This window comes from Bufo bufo, chromosome 6, assembly GCF_905171765.1.
Source record: "Bufo bufo chromosome 6, aBufBuf1.1, whole genome shotgun sequence".
In the NCBI taxonomy this organism is placed as follows: Eukaryota; Metazoa; Chordata; class Amphibia; order Anura; family Bufonidae; genus Bufo; species Bufo bufo.
In genome coordinates, this window is record NC_053394.1 from 432,266,855 (window position 1) to 432,283,359 (window position 16,505).

Sequence of the window (16,505 nt, forward strand, 5' to 3'; positions counted from 1 at the left end):
TCCTTCTGGAGTCTGGGAAATAGTCATTTCTATATGAGCTGGTTAAATCCCATGACTCAGAGGGACCTCTCCTACATGACACCTTCTCAATATGTAATAGATAGAAAAGGTCCTCCTGGAGTCTGGGAAATAGTCATTTCTATATAAGCCGGCTAAATCCCATGACTCAGATGGACCTCTCCTACATGACTCCTTCTCAGTATGTAAAAGATGGAGAAGGTCCTTCTGGAGTCTGGGAAATAGTCATTTCTATATGAGCTGGCTAAATCCCATGACTCAGAGGGACCTCTCCTACATGACACCTTCTCAGTATGTAATAGATAGAAATGGTCCTTCTGGAGTCTGGGAAATAGTCATTTCTATATGAGCCGGCTAAATCCCATGACTCAGAGGGACCTCTCCTACATGACACCTTCTCAGTATGTAATAGATAGAAAAGGTCCTCCTGGAGTCTGGGAAATAGTCATTTCTATATGAGCTGGCTAAATCCCATGACTCAGAGGGACCTCTCCTACATGACACCTTCTCAGTATGTAATAGATAGAAATGGTCCTTCTGGAGTCTGGGAAATAGTCATTTCTATATGAGCTGGCTAAATCCCATGACTCAGAGGGACCTCTCCTACATGACACCTTCTCAGTATGTAATAGATAGAAATGGTCCTTCTGGAGTCTGGGAAATAGTCATTTCTATATGAGCTGGCTAAATCCCATGACTCAGAGGGACCTCTCCTACATGACACCTTCTCAGTATGTAATAGATGGAGATGGTCCTTCTGGAATCCAGGAAATCGGAAATAACTATGAAGACTTTCTTATCCACCGTTCACCTGTCTTACTTTAGTCAATGCTACAAAGTGAAACAAATACAAATAATAATAATGTCACCAAAGCTTTACCAGAATGGTTCTTGTGGAGAGAATGGGATTTAGCTAATTCACTGTGAAGCTAAATACTATGATAGATCAGGTCCAGGAGAATGGGGGAATAACTGGTCCCTAAAGATTATAGGAAATAGACGGCTGCTATAGAGCTGGCCATTCTCCATTATTAGTGAGGACCAGGTCCTTCTGAGTCATGGGAAATAGCCAATTCACTGTGACATGTCTGAATACTGTATCTATGCAGGACCTCATTACTAGGGGGCCAAAAGGTCCTTACCAGTTATGGGAAATAGACAGCTGCTGCAGAGCTGGCTAAGGCCTCTTTCACACTTGCGTTGTCCGGATCCGGCGTGTACTCCACTTGCCGGAATTACACGCCGGATCCGGAAAAATGCAAGTGTACTGAAAGCATTTGAAGACGGATCCGTCTTCAAAATGCGTTCAGTGTTACTATGGCAGCCAGGACGCTATTAAAGTCCTGGTTGCCATAGTAGGAGCGGGGAGCGGGGGAGCGGTATACTTACAGTCCGTGCGGCTCCCGGGGCGCTCCAGAATGACGTCAGAGCGCCCCATGCGCATGGATGATGTGCCATGCGATCACGTCATCCATGCGCTTGGGGCGCCCTGACGTCACTCTGAAGCGCCCGGGGAGCCGCACGGACGGTAAGTATGCTGCTCCCCCGCTCCCCACTACACTTTACCATGGCAAACAGGACTTTAGCGTCCCGGCAGCCATGGTAACCATTCAGAAAAAGCTAAACGTCGGATGCGGCAATGCGCCAAAACGACGTTTAGCTTAAGGCCGGATCCGGATTAATGCCTTTCAATGGGCATTAATTCCGGATCCGGCCTTGCGGCAAGTGTTCAGGATTTTTGGCCAGAGCAAAAAGCGCAGCATGCTGCGGTATTTTCTCCGGCCAAAAAACGTTCCGTTCCGGAACTGAAGACATCCTGATGCATCCTGAACGGATTTCACTCCATTCAGAATGCATTAGGATAATCCTGATCAGGATTCTTCCGGCATAGAGCCCCGACGACGGAACTCTATGCCGGAAGAAAAGAACGCAGGTGTGAAAGAGCCCTAACTTTCACACTTGCGTTTTTCTTTTCCGGCACAGAGTTCCGTCACAGGGGCTCTATACCGGAAAAGAACTGATCAGTTTTATCCGTTCAGTTTGCATCATGATATTTGCAGTTCAGTCGTTTTGACTGATCAGGCAAAAGAGAAAACCGCAGCATGCTACGGTTTTCTCTCCGGCGAAAAAAAATTAAGACTTGCCTGAACGCCGGATCCGGCATTTTTTCCCATAGGAATGAATTAGCGCCGGATCCGGCATGCAGAATACCGGAATGCTGGATCCGTCGTTCCGGCATGCGCAGATCGGTAAAAATGTGAAAAAATGTACAAGACGGATCCGTCGGTCCGCATGACAAGCGGAGAGACGGATCCGTCCTTGCAATGCATTTGTGAGACGGATCCGCCTCATAAATGCTTTCAGTCAGCGGCAGATCGGCGGACAGTTCAGACGACGGAACTGCCCGCCGGATCACACTGCCGCAAGTGTGAAAGTAGCCTAAACCCCATGACTGGGGAGGACCAGGTCCCTCCCAGTCATGGGATTTAGTCACAACCTAAATAATATACAGGAGGAGACGTACAGTGACGTCACCCATGGTATATAATATACAGGAGATGTACAGTGACGTCACCCATGGTATATAATATACAGGAGATGTACAGTGACGTCACCCATGGTATATAATATACAGGAGATGTACAGTGACATCACTCATGGTATATAATATACAGGAGGAGACGTACAGTGACGTCACCCATGGTATATAATATACAGGAGATGTACAGTGACGTCACTCATGGTATATAATATACAGGAGGAGATGTACAGTGACGTCACCCATGGTATATAATATACAGGAGATGTACAGTGACGTCACCCATGGTATATAATATACAGGAGATGTACAGTGACGTCACCCATGGTATATAATATACAGGAGATGTACAGTGACGTCACTCATGGTATATAATATACAGGAGGAGACGTACAGTGACGTCACCCATGGTATATAATATACAGGAGATGTACAGTGATGTCACTCATGGTATATAATATACAGGAGATGTACAGTGACGTCACCCATGGTATATAATATACAGGAGATGTACAGTGACGTCACCCATGGTATATAATATACAGGAGATGTACAGTGACGTCACCCATGGTATATAATATACAGGAGATGTACAGTGACGTCACCCATGGTATATAATATACAGGAGATGTACAGTGACGTCACCCATGGTATATAATATACAGGAGATGTACAGTGACGTCACCCATGGTATATAATATACAGGAGATGTACAGTGACGTCACCCATGGTATATAATATACAGGAGATGTACAGTGACGTCACTCATGGTATATAATATACAGGAGGAGACGTACAGTGACGTCACCCATGGTATATAATATACAGGAGATGTACAGTGACGTCACTCATGGTATATAATATACAGGAGGAGATGTACAGTGACGTCACCCATGGTATATAATATACAGGAGATGTACAGTGACGTCACTCATGGTATATAATATACAGGAGGAGATGTACAGTGACGTCACCCATGGTATATAATATACAGGAGGAGATGTACAGTGACGTCACCCATGGTATATAATATACAGGAGATGTACAGTGACGTCACTCATGGTATATAATATACAGGAGGAGATGTACAGTGACGTCACCCATGGTATATAATATACAGGAGATGTACAGTGACGTCACTCATGGTATATAATATACAGGAGGAGATGTACAGTGACGTCACCCATGGTATATAATATACAGGAGGAGATGTACAGTGACGTCACCCATGGTATATAATATACAGGAGATGTACAGTGACGTCACTCATGGTATATAATATACAGGAGGAGATGTACAGTGACGTCACCCATGGTATATAATATACAGGAGATGTACAGTGACGTCACTCATGGTATATAATATACAGGAGGAGATGTACAGTGATGCAGGGATCTCAAGTCTCCCGGAGGTTCAGGGAGTCCCCGCTATTAGATAGCGGCTCCCTGACACCCGCATGTGAGACAATATATCCCAGAAAGGTTTACTGACAGCAGAGCAGAGAGATAAGAGAAGTGACAGGACAGAGTTTAGATTACAGGTTGAATTAACCCTTTAGGGTCAAATTGGCTTCTCAAGGAGATCTATATGTTAAAGGGCTTCTGTCAGCCCACTAAACCGTTTTTTTTGTTTACTAATAATCCCTACACTGCGAGCTCTGCATACATAAGTTAAATAATAATTTTGGTTCAGTAGAATTTGCTAAAAAGCGATTTTTAAAATATGCAAATTACCTTGCTACCAGCAAGTAGGGCGGTTACTTGCTGGTAGCAGCCGCATCCTCCGATCCTAATGACGCCCCCTCCGCATTGTGATTGACAGGGCCAGGGAATGGAATGGTTCTCTGCTGGCCCTGCCTGTTAGCATTCAAAATCTGGCGCCTGCGCTGCGGCCGTACGTATCTTCAATCTGCGCAGGCGCACTGAGAGACGGCCACTCGCTCGGCCGCTCCATCCTCAATGCGCCTGCGCCGATGACGTCACATCTACACCTGGCGCAGGCGCATTGAGGAGCGAGCGGCCGCCTCTCAGTGCGCCTGCGCAGATTGAAGATACGTACGGCCGCAGCGCAGGCGCCAGATTTTGAATGCTAACAGGCAGGGCCAGCAGAGAACCATTCCGTTCCCTGGCCCTGTCAATCACAATGCGGAGGGGGCGTCATTAGGATCGGAGGATGCGGCTGCTACCAGCAAGTAACCGCCCTACTTGCTGGTAGCAAGGTAATTTACATATTATAAAAATAGCTTTTTAGCAAATTCTACTGAACCAAAATTATCATTTAACTTATGTATGCAGAGCTCGCAGTGTAGGGATTATTAGTAAACCAAAAAAAACGGTTTAGTGGGCTGACAGAAGCCCTTTAACCCCCTCAGCCCCCCTACCTTAAACCCCCTTAATGACCAGACCACTTTTTACACTTCTGTACTACACTACTTTAACCGTTTATTGCTCGGTCATGCAACTTACCACCCAAATGAATTTTACCTCCTTTTCTTCTCACTAATAGAGCTTTCATTTGGTGGTATTTCATTGCTGCTGACATTTTTACTTTTTTTGTTATTAATCGAAATTTAACGATTTTTTTGCAAAAAAATGACATTTTTCACTTTCAGTTGTAAAATTTTGCAAAAAAAAACGACATCCATATATAAATTTTGCTCTAAATTTATTGTTCTACATGTCTTTGATAAAAAAAAAATGTTTGGGTAAAAAAAAAAATGGTTTGGGTAAAAGTTATAGCGTTTACAAACTATGGTACAAAAATGTGAATTTCCGCTTTTTGAAGCAGCTCTGACTTTCTGAGAACCTGTCATGTTTCCTGAGGTTCTACAATGGCCAGACAGTAGAGACACCCCACAAATGACCCCATTTCGGAAAGTAGACACCCTAAGGTATTCGCTGATGGGCATAGTGAGTTCATAGAACTTTTTATTTTTTGTCACAAGTTAGCGGAAAATTATGATTTTTTTTTTTTTTCTTACAAAGTCTCATATTTCACTAACTTGTGACAAAAAATAAAAAATTCCATGGACTCAATATGCCCCTCAGCGTATACCTTGGGGTGTCTTCTTTCCAAAATGGGGTCACTTGTGGGGTAGTTATACTGCCCTGGCATTTTAGGCGCCCAAATGCGTGCAAAGTAGTTTGCAATCAAATTCTGTAAAAAATGGCCTGTGAAATCCGAAAGGTGCTCTTTGGAATGTGGGCCCCTTTGCCCCCACCCATGCTGGGTGAGAGAAATATCTTGGTGAAATGCCAACTTTGTATAAAAAAAATAGGAAAAGTTGTCTTTTGCCAAGATATTTATCTCACCCAGCATGGGTATATGTAAAAAGACAGCCCAAAACACATTGCCCAACTTCTCCTGAGTACGGCGATACCAGATGTGTGACACTTTTTTGCAGCCTAGATGCGCAAAGGGGCCCACATTCCTTTTAGGAGGGCATTTTTAGACATTTGGATCCCAGACTTCTTCTCACGCTTTCGGGCCCCTAGAATGCCAGGGCAGTATAAATACCCCACATGTGACCCCATTTTGGAAAGAAGACACCCCAAGGTATTCAATGAGGGGCATGGCGAGTTCATAGAATTTATTTTTTTTTGGCACAAGTTAGCGGAAATTGTTTTTTTTTTTGTAGTCTCCCTTTCCGCTAACTTGGGACAAACATTTAAATCTTTCATGGACTCAATATGCCCCTCAGCGAATACCTTGGGGTGTCTTCTTTCCGAAATGGGGTCACATGTGGGGTATTTATACTGCCCTGGCATTTTAGGGGCCCTAAAGCGTGAGAAGAAGTGTGGAATATAAATGTCTAAAAAATTTTACGCATTTGGATTCCGTGAGGGGTATGGTGAGTTCATGTGAGATTTTATTTTTTGACACAAGTTAGTGGAATATGAGACTTTGTAAGAAAAAAAAAAAAAAAAAATTTCCGCTAACTTGGGCCAAAAAAATGTCTGAATGGAGCCTTACAGGGGGTTGATCAATGACAGGGGGGTGATCAATGACAGGGGGGTGATCACCCATATAGACTCCCTGATCACCCTCCAATCAGATGTCCGTATGTGTTTTGCGGATCCGATCCATGTATCCATGGATCCGTAAAAATCATACAGACGTCTGAATGGAGCCTTACAGGGGGGTGATCAATGACAGGGGGGTGATCAATGACAGGGGGGTGATCAGGGAGTCTATATGGGGTGATCAGGGGCTAATAAGTGACCGGGGGGGTGTAGTGTAGTGTAGTGGTGTTTGGTGCTACTTATTACTGAGCTACCTGTGTCCTCTGGTGGTCGATCCAAACAAAAGGGACCACCAGAGGACCAGGTAGCAGGTATATTAGACGCTGTTATCAAAACAGCGTCTAATATACCTGTTAGGGGTTAAAAAAATCACATCTCCAGCCTGCCAGCGAACGATCGCCGCTGGCAGGCTGGAGATCCACTCGCTTACCTTCCGATCCTGTGTGCGCGCGTTCACAGGAAATCTCGGCTATCGCGAGAGGACGCGTATATGCGTCCACCCAGAAGAGCAGGGCCGCCGCCAGGACGCAATCCTGCGTATGGCGGTCCTGAGCAGGTTAAAGGCATCCCTCCTTCTGTCTCATTCAGTAGCTCTAGAACTATTGAGAGAGATGTATTTTTTTTTAAATACATTTAACCCTTCATTTTAATTCTATTATTTACCCCAGTGTTAAATCCCCCCCCCCCCCCCCCCCGATGCTTGTGTTTTCCTACAGTGGGGTAGATAATTACACACAGGGTTTTAAAGAATAAACTTCCTGACTCAGACCAAGAGCCGACTCAGCGAGTGAATGGAAGCATCCGCGCATGCGCATTGCGCAACCTAAGCTTCGGTTCACTTGCTTCTTGTCGGCTCAGCGAATGAACCGATTCATGTGAAAGATCCGAACTTCCCATCTCTAGTTTACTCGCAGTAAACCTTTCCGGCGACCTGTAGCAGTGTCCCCTTCTCGGCGCGTGCGCACAGTGCAAGAAGAAGCCGATGCCAGCAGTCCGCAACGGCGCATCAGGCTGAGCCTGTGCACGAGATCTCAAAGCGGGAGGAGGGGGAGGGAGGGAGAGGCGGCGCTGAGGAGTAGAAGGCGGCGCTGAGGAGTAGAAGGCGGCACTGAGGAGTAGAAGGCGGCGCTGAGGAGTAGAAGGCGGCGCTGAGGAGTAGAAGGCGGCGCTGAGGAGTAGAAGGCGGCGCTGAGAAGTAGAAGGCGGCTCTGAGGAGTAGAAGGCGGCGCTGAGGAGTAGAAGGCGGCTCTGAGGAGTAGAAGGCGGCGCTGAGGAGTAGAAGGCGGCTCTGAGGAGTAGAAGGCGGCGCTGAGGAGTAGAAGGCGGCGCTGAGGAGTAGAAGGCGGCGCTGAGGAGTAGAAGGCGGCGCTGAGGAGTAGAAGGCGGCGCTGAGGAGTAGAAGGCGGCGCTGAGGAGTAGAAGGCGGCGCTGAGAAGTAGAAGGCGGCGCTGAGGAGTAGAAGGCGGCGCTGAGGAGTAGAAGGCGGCACTGAGGAGTATGAGGAGTAGAAGGCGGCACTGAGGAGTATGAGGAGTAGAAGGCGGCGCTGAGGAGTAGAAGGCGGCGCTGAGGAGTAGAAGGCGGCGCTGAGGAGTAGAAGGCGGCACTGAGGAGTAGAAGGCGGCACTGAGGAGTAGAAGGCGGCACTGAGGAGTATGAGGAGTAGAAGGCGGCGCTGAGGAGTAGAAGGCGGCGCTGAGGAGTAGAAGGCGGCGCTGAGGAGTAGAAGGCGGCTCTGAGGAGTAGAAGGCGGCGCTGAGGAGTAGAAGGCGGCTCTGAGGAGTAGAAGGCGGCGCTGAGGAGTAGAAGGCGGCGCTGAGGAGTAGAAGGCGGCGCTGAGGAGTAGAAGGCGGCGCTGAGAAGTAGAAGGCGGCGCTGAGGAGTAGAAGGCGGCGCTGAGGAGTAGAAGGCGGCGCTGAGGAGTAGAAGGCGGCGCTGAGGAGTAGAAGGCGTCGCTGAGGAGTAGAAGGCGTCGCTGAGGAGTAGAAGGCGTCGCTGAGGAGTAGAAGGCGGCTCTGAAGAGTAGAAGGCGGCGCTGAGGAGTAGAAGGCGGCGCTGAGGAGTAGAAGGCGGCGCTGAGGAGTAGAAGGCGGCGCTGAGAAGTAGAAGGCGGCTCTGAGGAGTAGAAGGCGGCGCTGAGGAGTAGAAGGCGGCTCTGAAGAGTAGAAGGCGGCGCTGAGGAGTAGAAGGCGGCGCTGAGGAGTAGAAGGCGGCGCTGAGGAGTAGAAGGCGTCGCTGAGGAGTAGAAGGCGTCGCTGAGGAGTAGAAGGCGTCGCTGAGGAGTAGAAGGCGTCGCTGAGGAGTAGAAGGCGGCGCTGAGGAGTAGAAGGCGGCGCTGAGGAGTAGAAGGCGGCGCTGAGAAGTAGAAGGCGGCGCTGAGGAGTAGAAGGCGGCGCTGAGGAGTAGAAGGCGGCACTGAGGAGTATGAGGAGTAGAAGGCGGCACTGAGGAGTATGAGGAGTAGAAGGCGGCGCTGAGGAGTAGAAGGCGGCGCTGAGGAGTAGAAGGCGGCGCTGAGGAGTAGAAGGCGGCACTGAGGAGTAGAAGGCGGCACTGAGGAGTAGAAGGCGGCACTGAGGAGTATGAGGAGTAGAAGGCGGCGCTGAGGAGTAGAAGGCGGCGCTGAGGAGTAGAAGGCGGCTCTGAGGAGTAGAAGGCGGCGCTGAGGAGTAGAAGGCGGCTCTGAGGAGTAGAAGGCGGCGCTGAGGAGTAGAAGGCGGCGCTGAGGAGTAGAAGGCGGCGCTGAGGAGTAGAAGGCGGCCCTGAGGAGTAGAAGGCGGCGCTGAGGAGTAGAAGGCGGCGCTGAGGAGTAGAAGGCGGCGCTGAGGAGTAGAAGGCGGCGCTGAAGAGTAGAAGGCGGCGCTGAGGAGTAGAAGGCGGCGCTGAGGAGTAGAAGGCGGCGCTGAGGAGTAGAAGGCGTCGCTGAGGAGTAGAAGGCGTCGCTGAGGAGTAGAAGGCGTCGCTGAGGAGTAGAAGGCGTCGCTGAGGAGTAGAAGGCGTCGCTGAGGAGTAGAAGGCGGCGCTGAGGAGTAGAAGGCGGCGCTGAGGAGTAGAAGGCGGCGCTGAGAAGTAGAAGGCGGCGCTGAGGAGTAGAAGGCGGCGCTGAGGAGTAGAAGGCGGCACTGAGGAGTATGAGGAGTAGAAGGCGGCGCTGAGGAGTAGAAGGCGGCGCTGAGGAGTAGAAGGCGGCGCTGAGGAGTAGAAGGCGGCACTGAGGAGTAGAAGGCGGCACTGAGGAGTATGAGGAGTAGAAGGCGGCGCTGAGGAGTAGAAGGCGGCGCTGAGGAGTAGAAGGCGGCTCTGAGGAGTAGAAGGCGGCGCTGAGGAGTAGAAGGCGGCTCTGAGGAGTAGAAGGCGGCCCTGAGGAGTAGAAGGCGGCACTGAGGAGTATGAGGAGTAGAAGGCGGCGCTGAGGAGTAGAAGGCGGCACTGAGGAGTAGAAGGCGGCACTGAGGAGTATGAGGAGTAGAAGGCGGCGCTGAGGAGTAGAAGGCGGCGCTGAGAAGTAGAAGGCGGCGCTGAGGAGTAGAAGGCGGCACTGAGGAGTATGAGGAGTAGAAGGCGGCACTGAGGAGTAGAAGGCGTCGCTGAGGAGTAGAAGGCGTCGCTGAGGAGTAGAAGGCGTCGCTGAGGAGTAGAAGGCGGCGCTGAGGAGTAGAAGGCGTCGCTGAGGAGTAGAAGGCGTCGCTGAGGAGTAGAAGGCGTCGCTGAGGAGTAGAAGGCGGCGCTGAGGAGTAGAAGGCGTCGCTGAGGAGTAGAAGGCGGCGCTGAGGAGTAGAAGGCGTCGCTGAGGAGTAGAAGGCGTCGCTGAGGAGTAGAAGGCGTCGCTGAGGAGTAGAAGGCGTCGCTGAGGAGTAGAAGGCGGCGCTGAGGAGTAGAAGGCGTCGCTGAGGAGTAGAAGGCGGCGCTGAGGAGTAGAAGGCGGCGCTGAGGAGTAGAAGGCGTCGCTGAGGAGTAGAAGGCGGCGCTGAGGAGTAGAAGGCGGCACTGAGGAGTATGAGGAGTAGAAGGCGGCACTGAGGAGTATGAGGAGTAGAAGGCGGCACTGAGGAGTATGAGGAGTAGAAGGCGGCGCTGCGTGCGGCCGGGCACCATGCATCCACAGACCTCCCCTGCTTGGGCACCTTCATTCAATGATTGACAGGTTAGTAAAACCTGTTTTTCCGCAGAATAAAGCCACAAATAGCTTTTATGAGGCCACCTTAGAAATCAGAATGCTGCCTGGATATGAGCAGATGTTTAGCTCACAGGGTTTATAGGTGGGGACAGAATACAGGGGGATGAGCCCCGTCCTCCGCACCATAGAGCACAGTGTGCAGATACTGCAGATGGCTGGGAAATGTCAGAAAAAGTCAGTGAAAGAAAACCTCCCTGAAATGAGGTTTTGCAGGTTGGGATGTCTGGTGATGTCACTCATGGTATATAATATACAGGAGATGCACAGTGACGTCACTCATGGTATATAATATACAGGAGACGCACAGTGACGTCACTCATGGTATATCATGACTTGTGTATAAAACTTACAACCTACCTTTCACAGCAGCGCACAACGGAAACAAACGTTAGCAAACCAGCTGGTGTCTCATTGGCTAACTGGCCGTGACGTAACAAAACTAGCATCTATTTTCCGTCGGGGATTGTGGGAGTTATGGTCCGGCGCCTCAATCAGCGCGGTAGCGACTAAACTCCAGACGGACCTTCTGACGTCACACTAACACGTGACCTTTCTAGGTCACGTGGGTCGGCAGCCAGCGCGCGCTTCGTTCTATTAGTGCTGTGCTACCATTACAGTAGGAAGGTATGGCTGACAGGGGAGAGTGTCTGCCTGAGAGCCGTACGTGTGAAGCCTGTGGAGGGGGCTGACAATTCTGTGAGGGGGAATTACGGTGTGAGATTGTATGATGGGGGGGACTACGGTGTGGGATTGTATGAGGGGGGGGGTGGTGTGTGAGATTGTATGAGGAGGGGGGGGGGGGGGGTGTGTGAGATTGTATGAGGGGGGGGGCGGTGGTGTGTGGGATTGTATGATGGGGGGGACTACGGTGTGAGATTGTATGAGGGGGTGGTGGTGTGTGAGATTGTATGGTGGGGGGGACTACGGTGTGAGATTGTATGATGGGGGGGTGGTGTGTGAGATTGTATGAGGGGGGGGGGGCGGTGGTGTGTGAGATTGTATGAGGGGGGGGGGGCGGTGGTGTGTGAGATTGTATGAGGGGGGGGGGGCGGTGGTGTGTGAGATTGTATGAGGGGGGGGGGCGGTGGTGTGTGGGATTGTATGATGGGGGGGGCGGTGGTGTGTGGGATTGTATGATGGGGGGGACTACGGTGTGAGATTGTATGATGGGGGGGACTACGGTGTGGGATTGTATGAGGGGGTGGTGGTGTGTGAGATTGTATGAGGGGGGGGGGGGGGGCGGTGGTGTGTGAGATTGTATGAGGGGGGGGGGGGGCGGTGGTGTGTGAGATTGTATGAGGGGGGGGGGGGCGGTGGTGTGTGAGATTGTATGAGGGGGGGGGGGGGCGGTGGTGTGTGAGATTGTATGAGGGGGTGGTGGTGTGTGAGATTGTATGACAGGGGGGGGGTGGTGGTGTGTGAGATGGTAGATGCTAGAGTGGAGTTGTTAGAACGAGGTCTGTGACGTCACTGGTCAAGTGTGGGAAGTGCTTATAAAGCCAGACTGCAGGAGGAGCTGTGCGCCTGGATGTGCTGCAGAGCTAGAGTCCATAGGAGCTCAGCCTCATACATGAGGAGGCATGTGGTGTATTCTGGGGACATGAGGGTGCAGATCTGTGGGAGGGGGGGCTTTATGGGGTGTATTGGAGAGGGGGCAGATCAATAGGGGGGGTGTATCTTGTAGATGGTGTGTGGTAACATTGATGTGTATTCACCCAATAGATTTTGTTCTTGAGAGCAGAGGGGTTGCCATCCAGCAGAGCCGGAGGAGAAGAGCCCCCCAGTGCCCCCCGCTGTACGGTCTGATAGCAGGAAGTATGCTGTATGCACCACTATAAACTGTATTTAACTGCTTACCTAACGCAGGGATGCGTCCTGGCAGCGGTCAATTCATTCCTCGTAGACGCATATACGCCTCATCTCGCGAGACGCGCGATTTCCTGTGAACACGCGCACACAGGCGTGCGTCTTCACAGGATCGGAAGGTAAGCGAGTGCATCTCCAGCCTGCCAGCGGCGATCGTTCGCTGGCAGGCTGTAGATGCGTTTTTCTTTTTTTTTTTTAACCCCTAACAGGTATATTAGACGCTGTTTTGATAACAGCGTCTAAGAAACCTGCTACCTGGTCCTCTGGTGGTCCCTTTTGCTTGGATCGACCACCAGAGGACACAGGCAGCTCTGTAATAAGTAGCACCAAACACCACACTACACTACACCCCCTTCCTGTCACTTATTAACCCCTGATCACCCCATATAGACTCCCTGATCACCCCCCTGTCATTGATCACCCCCCTGTAAGGCTCCATTCAGACAATTTTTTTGGCACGTTAGCGGAAATTTTATATATTTTTTTTATTTATTTATTTTTTGTTTTTTCTTACAAAGTCTCATATTCCACTAACTTGTGACAAAAAATAAAATCTCACATGAACTCACCATACCCCTCACGGAATCCAAATGCGTAAAAATTTTTAGACCTTTATATTCTAGACTTCTTCTCACGCTTTAGGGCCCCTAAAATGCCAGGGCAGTATAAATACCCCACATGTGACCTCATTTTGGAAAGAAGACACCTCAAGGTATTTTGTGAAGGGCATGGCGAGTTCATGTAAAATTTTATTTTTTGTCACAAGTTAGCGGAAAGGGAGACTTGGCTAACTTGTGCCAAAAAAAATAAAAATTCTATGAACTCGCCATGCCTCTCATTGAATACCTTGGGGTGTCTTCTTTCCAAAATGGGGTCACATGTGGGGTATTTATACTGCCCTGGCATTTTAGGGGCCCTAAAGCGTGAGAAGTCTGGGATCCAAATGTCTAAAAATGCCCTCTTAAAAGGAATTTGGGCCCCTTTGCACATCTAGGCTTCAGAAAAGTGTCACACATCTGGTATGGCCTACTCAGGAGAAGTTGGGCAATGTGTTTTGGGGTGTCTTTTTACATATACCCATGCTGGGTGAGAAAAAAATCTTGGTCAAATGCCAACTTTGTATACAAAAATGGGAAAAGTTGTCTTTTGCCGAGATATTTCTCTCACTCAGCATGGGTATATGTAAAATGACACCCCAAAACACATTGCCCAACTTCTCCTGAGTACGGAGATACCAGATGTGTGACACTTTTTTGCAGCCTAGGTGGGCAAAGGGGCCCATATTCAAAAGAGCACCTTTAGGATTTCACAGGTCATTTTTTACACATTTTGATTTCAAACTACTTACAACACATTTGGGCCCCTAGAATGCCAGGGCAGTATAACTACCCCACAAGTGACCCCATTTTGGAAAGAAGACACCCCAAGGTATTTCGTGATGGGCATAGTGAGTTCATGGAAGTTTTTATTTTTTGTCACAAGTTAGTGGAATATGAGACTTTGTAAGGAAAAAAAAATAAAAAATCATTTTCCGTTAACTTGTGACAAAAAATAAAAAGTTCTATGAACTCGCTATGCCCATCAGCGAATACCTTAGGGTGTCTACTTTCCAAAATGGGGTTATTCGTGGGGTGTTTGTACTGTCTGGCCATTGTAGAACCTCAGGAAACATGACAGGTGCTCAGAAAGTCAGAGCTGCTTCAAAAAGCGGAAATTCACATTTTTGTACCATAGTTTGTAAACGCTATAACTTTTACCCAAACCATTTTTTTTTATCAGACATGTAGAACAATAAATTTTGAGAAAAATTTATATATGGATGTCGTTTTTTTAAAAACAAAAAATTACAACAAAGTGAAAAATGTCATTTTTTTTTGCCAAAATTTCGTTTAATTTCGATTAATAACAAAAAAGTCAAAATGTCAGCAGCAATGAAATACGACCAAATGAAAGCTCTATTAGTGAGAAGAAAAGGAGGTAAAATTCATTTGGGTGGTAAGTTGCATGACCGAGCAATAAACGGTTAAAGTAGTGTAGGTCAGAAGTGTAAAAAGTGGCCTGGTCATTAAGGGTGTTTAAGCTACGGGGGCTGAGGGGGTTAAAGGGTTGTTGTGTCGCTGCTCGTCATGTCCAGGTGGCAGTCAGTAAACAGAATCTGTCCTAAAGACACAGCCGGTTGTGTCAGAAGAGCTGAAGTCCTGTGTAAGCGCCCTTAGCTGGTGATGTCAGCTTAACGCAGTGCTTCTCAAATAGTGGGGCGCGCCCCCCAAGGGCTCCGTAAAGGGGGGCTCGTTCAGGGTCGGCCTTTGGGGTGTGTGAATTTCTTCTGTATAATGCCGGGCGGCCGGCGCGTCCCTCAGTGATGTCACATGTCTGCGTCGCCTGCTTTATGAATGAAGCAGGCGGCGCAGACAAGTGACGTCACTGAGGGACGCGCCGGCCCGCCTGCCGGCATTATACAGAAGAAATTCGGATATACGGTACTATTAGGAGTGAGGGGGGCATGTTTAATAACTTTAAATGGCGGCGGGCACATTGTGGATGGCACAGTTAGGGGTGGGGAGGTCTGTGGATGGCACTGTTATGGGCTGGGGGGGCACTGTGGATGGCACTGTTATGGGGTGGGGGGGGTCTGTGGATGGCACATGTAACAGTGCCAGCCCCAGATCCCCCTGTAACAGTGCCAGCCCCAGATCCCCCTGTAACAGTGCCAGCCCCAGATCCCCCTGTAACAGTGCCAGCCCCAGATCCCCCTGTAACAGTGCCAGCCCCAGATCCCCCTGTAACAGTGCCAGCCCCAGATCCCCCTGTAACAGTGCCAGCCCCAGATCCCCCTGTAACAGTGCCAGCCCCAGATCCCCCTGTAACAGTGCCAGCCCCAGATCCCCCTGTAACAGTGCCAGCCCCAGATCCCCCTGTAACAGTGCCAGCCCCAGATCCCCCTGTAACAGTGCCAGCCCCAGATCCCCCTGTAACAGTGCCAGCCCCAGATCCCCCTGTAACAGTGCCAGCCCCAGATCCCCCTGTAACAGTGCCAGCCCCAGATCCCCCTGTAACAGTGCCAGCCCCAGATCCCCCTGTAACAGTGCCAGCCCCAGATCCCCCTGTAACAGTGCCAGCCCCAGATCCCCCTGTAACAGTGCCAGCCCCAGATCCCCCTGTAACAGTGCCAGCCCCAGATCCCCCTGTAACAGTGCCAGCCCCAGATCCCCCTGTAACAGTGCCAGCCCCAGATCCCCCTGTAACAGTGCCAGCCCCAGATCCCCCTGTAACAGTGCCAGCCCCAGATCCCCCTGTAACAGTGCCAGCCCCAGATCCCCCCCCCCCCCCCATAAGTGTCCGTCATCCACAGATCCCCCCCCCCATAAGTGTCCGTCATCCACAGATCCCCCCCCCATAAGTGTCCGTCATCCACAGATCCCCCCCCCCCCCCATAAGTGTCTGTCATCCACAGATCCCCCCCCCCAATAAGTGTCCGTCATCCACAGATCCCCCCCCCCCCCATAAGTGTCCGTCATCCACAGATCCCCCCCCCCCCATAAGTGTCCGTCATCCACAGATCCCCCCCCCCCCCCCAATAAGTGTCCGTCATCCACAGATCCCCCCATAAGTGTGTCCGATACACATTTCTTTCTTTTTTACGTTAATAAGGATACAGTGTTATGCAGAGGTGATCTTATAACAATTTTATAGACAAATGATACTATTTACAGTCGCGTGGGGGGCGCAAAATGTTTTCTTCTTCCTAGGGGGGGGCATGACAGAAAATAATTGAGAAGCACTGGCTTAACGGCATAGCAGAGTGTTTCTATGGCGGTGTGGGTGCCATTGGCACTTTACACTGGATTCAGATGGCATACTGGCGGTGTGCTCATGTGCCCAT

The 16,505-nt window shown here is 50.1% G+C and overlaps 1 protein-coding gene across 1 annotated transcript in view; it reads right to left on the minus strand.

Moving 5' to 3' along the window:
• LOC121004842 (zinc finger and SCAN domain-containing protein 20-like) overlaps nt 1-11,237 on the minus strand; it is a 71,272-nt gene extending 60,035 nt beyond the window's left edge. The window contains exon 1 of the mRNA XM_040437232.1: nt 11,110-11,237. The gene's annotated coding sequence lies outside the window, so the exon portion shown is untranslated. The remainder of the gene's footprint in view (nt 1-11,109) is intronic.
• Between the last annotated feature and the right edge of the window lie 5,268 nt (nt 11,238-16,505).